Below are 4591 nucleotides of genomic sequence, written 5' to 3'. Positions count from 1 at the left end.
GCCTTGCTGTCGCCTCTCAATTTCTGATGTCACCACAGAATCCTGCTGTTGATGATCCCACGATCTTGATATCATACTACTGCACACGCAGGTTACAATTTACTTTTTAAGGTCAGTAGATGGCGATCTTGATATCATACTACTGCACAGGCAGGTTACAATTGACTTTTTAAGACACTAAATGGCGATGTAACTACACCTTTCACACGAACACAGTTCCAATGACCTCACAGTTCATTCGAATTCGTTATGTGGACGTACGTTCATGTCCCTCTGTTTCTTATACTATTGCACGGTGCCTGTGATGCAGTCGGTGAGTAAGATGTCAGTGAGACACACAGCTTTCTGGACTTATAGACATACAGTGCAGTGCCTGTGATGCAGCTGGTGACTAAGATGTCAGTGAGACACACAGCTTTCTGGACTTATAGACATACAGTGCAGTGCCTGTGATGCAGCAGGTGAGTAAGATGTCAGTGAGACACACAGCTTTCTGGACTTATAGACATACAGTGCAGTGCCTGTGATGCAGCTGGTGATGACAGTTCTTCTCAGTGGCTTTGGAACCTACATTTCTCTCATCACAACTTAAATTCCCAACAGTACTTGTCAACCTCCACATCATCTAGTCACGTATGCACATCTTAAAAGCAATTTCTCATTCTTTTAAACAAATTGACAATGCTCTGGTGGTACGTTCATGCAAATTATGATGTAGCCAACAATTGTTTGCTACATTATAAGTGGCTGATTTCATGTTGATAAAAATGTATTAGATATTTTCTCTGTTAAATTGTCTTACCCCCACAAACATCTAGACATTGAGTTCATTACATAAGTAATTCAATGCACAAATGGTTGAACCAGTTGTCATAATTGTAGACCTTATTCATCATACAGCATGTGCAGTTCTGCCTAAAGAGTGTTTGCTATGTTTACATGAACATTTGTATGTTTTCCTTTGTGCTACAGTGCTGTAAAATAGTCTTGTATTTTCTGTATCGCATTGACATGAGACACTGACAACCGACCTAAGAGGCTAAATTTGTTATAACATTATTCCTGTTGTATACCCATTTGCAAAACACAATAATATTTATGTTAAACTAATAGTACTTTACAGATAATACAGTGCTAATACAATATTTTTCAGTGTTAAAGTTTGCATTCATAGGAACTACGTTTTTTTCAACAGAATAATAAAATATCTGGTGACACTTTACATCAAAGCTTTATGGAATGGGCCATGTACACATACAACGTTGACAAAATGTTCCACAACCAGAAGGTATGATCACATAACATCTACTCTCGTCTCTTTACACTGGCTCCCTATCCAAGCCATCCAAGCTGATTTCAAAGTTCTATTACTAACCTACAAATCTCTGCATGGATTGGCACCACAATACCTCTCTGGTCTTCTTGCACCCTATCACCCCGTAAGGTCACTGAGATCCCAAGATGCCGGCTATCTGGTGGTTCCCAAAAGTAATTAAAAAAACTGCTGGAGGCAGGGCGTTCTCTCTATATGTTCAGGTTGCCCTATCTAGATTTTACAAGTAAAGTAAACCTGTTACTGTATATTGTTACTGTTATTGTTTCTGTTACTAGTTGGAGGGGACCTTCTTATTTGTATAAGAATAACGTATTTTAGAGTTTCTCTTCCCTGAAACAGATTTCATGTTCCAACTGAGGGGGGCTGGCGCTATCTTAGTGTCCAGGGCTGCATCAATGACCCTTTTTGCTCTGCTAAATTGCTGCACTAGTCCACACTTGACCGGTGGGGATCTCGTTCTAATATTACTGTAACTGTTAGTTGCTCCTGGCATTATCTAATTCCTGCTCTCCTCTCTCTGTCCCCCCTCCACACATCCCCTGTGGTGTGGGGGGTTTGAGCTGTCAGCAACTGCCTGGTCGTGGGTCGGTCAACGCTGGACCTGGTCGCCAGTGGATGTGACAGTCTGCTAAAGCTGGATCGAGTCGCCAATCGGAAACCAGTCTCCATGACGGACAACAGCGAGTTCCCGGTCCCTTTCCTAACCCCAGCCCATCAAATTTTGATTTCATTTGGATTAGTGGATGGGAATTGCAAGCATTATCGTTTCAAGAAGGCAGGGAGGTGTGTAATGCACACTATTACTGGCAACGCCTAAAGCATCTGGACAGGTCTCTCTAATCTTCCACTTACGCTGCATTATAAATAATACAATGTGAAATGAAAGTGCCATCTGTTTGCTGTAGTTAGCCCCTTTGAGATTGGCACAATTGTTTAAAGTAGGTTCTTTCTAATTGAGGTGAATGCTGCGACCTGTCACCAGAAGGGAGGAAGGGACTCTAAAGATTCCTTTAAAAGGAGACCTGCAGAGTTGAAGTCACCAGACTGTTGTGAGACAAATTCATCTTCAACATCTCCATCTAGATGTCACAGAACATGCTCAAGATCAGGAGGAACTCCTGGAGGAGCTGCTTCAGCTCTGACATGATGATGATGTCTACACCTCGGCACCTACTGAATGTCCATGTTCTGCGTTTGTATTCGTGGAACACAACTGTTGCTTTTTTAAATAACACTTTCTTGACTGGACTTCCAATCTTTTAACATTTCTGCCTTGAAGTCTATGCATTGCACTGTAACATGATCAATATGTTCAGTAAACTTCGATTTTATCAACAACATGCTCTGCACCAAACCCAGTACCACTTGTATTCCTGGCTACACCTTCTCAAACTGCATTCCAAAAAGTGATTATTAAATACAGTAATGTATATTTCCATTCCCCCTCTTCCTGTTTGACTTGACCCAAATTTTACAAATTTGTAATTACAAATTACATTATGGCATGTCAACTGTTAAGCTGGAGAACCAATTGTTGAATGCTTTATAGGGTGGGTTAAGGCCAGGGACAATTTGGTTTGCTAGTCCCGACTGGAGCACTGTTTGATTTGATGGCAGGGAAACCTTTTGTTGATAATATGACTCCAACTGTGCATATACTGTTACCTGAAATAAAGGAAGAAATGTCAATATGCAGCTGATACCCAACAGGCAAAATTTGAAACTTCTGTTGATGTGAAACTTATAGTTGATCTTATGCAAAACCCCCAGTAATTGTGTATAAAGTACTGAACCAATTAGATGTATGCAATTGATCTACCTACATAATGAATACACAATGCCATATTCAAATCAAATGAAAATTATTTATTATAGAATATTCAATTCTATGAATGTCATATCCCATAATACTGTAATGTGCAGTTTATTGGATGGATTAAGTATCCAGTTACAGTGGTATTTTATCCAGACATATACAACAGGTTGATAATTGAAAGTAATCATATGTACAGCAAAATCAATGTCATGGCATTTTTGTGGCTTGGCCTCTAAAATATTTGTGTCCAACATTGACCGAGGTGTCAACCTTCTGGACAATCCCCTTCCAAGACATTTGAATGGAGCATGTTTGCATGTTAATGTATTAGTTATGGATGCTTTCCTCCTAAATAAATAAAGTGTCCATTTCCAATACTTTAACATTGGCTGGGGTGTCAACTTTTTGTACAGTGGAACATTACGTAATTGGATATTGCATCTGGACAAAATGTAAGCCTTCTGGACAGTGAACATTCATTTGATATTATATCTGGACAAACGGTCACATCAATGGACAGGATATATTTGATATCGCTAGCCAGCAAGCAAGCAAGCAAGCAAGCAAGAAAGAAAGAAAGAAAGAAAGAAAGAAAGAAAGAAAGAAAGACAGAAAGAAAGAAAGAAAGAAAGAAAGAAAGAAAGAATGAAAGAAAGAAAGAGAGAAAGAAAGAGATTCAGTCCTACAACCAGGAGTGCGCGGAGCACCTCAGCATTTAAACATTTGAACGTTGATAGGATACTTACAGAAATATGTCCTTTCTATTTTTATAGTTTTTAGCAATTGTGGATATGCATGTAGCTTTTGAAACTATGAAATTAAATAGGTGTAGCACCACCTTTTTGTCCTGTTATTTGAAATATAGCATACAAAATCAAGGGACACGGAAAGACATCAATGTCGATGAATGGACTGTGAGGTCAGGTTGCCAATGAATGGACCATAGGTTGCATTGAATGATCAATGGATACATTGATCATACAAAGAATTCCTGGATGTATAATATCCTGTATAATATATGTATGTATAATATCCTGCTTGACATACTTTCTCGATTGTTTAGCACTAGAGCCAGTGACGAATTGTACCACAGGTTTTTGCTAATCTGCCAGGGTCCCAATTCTCCACCTCTTCTCAGAAACATGCAGACATGCACTCCTAAAACTGGACTTAGTCACAAGTCAAATACTGTCACATAAATGGCACATGTCCTATCCAATCTCTATAAAGGATTCACACTTCAGAGGCAAGACTTAGAAAACTAGGTCACAGGTGCTCTGTTTGAATTCTGTAGAAATACAGCCTCCCTCCCTCCTGCCCATTTGAAGCAATCTCAGATTCTCTACACAGCTGTCTACTCGTGTTAATTCAGTAACTCTTTCCGTGGCGAAAGGATTGCAGTCTGCAGTTTCGAGAATCCGAATGGACCACCAAGGCCC

The sequence above is a fragment of the Osmerus eperlanus genome, chromosome 4 (assembly GCF_963692335.1).
Source record: "Osmerus eperlanus chromosome 4, fOsmEpe2.1, whole genome shotgun sequence".
NCBI classification, from domain to species: domain Eukaryota; kingdom Metazoa; phylum Chordata; class Actinopteri; order Osmeriformes; family Osmeridae; genus Osmerus; species Osmerus eperlanus.
This window is presented reverse-complemented; position numbering follows the sequence as displayed.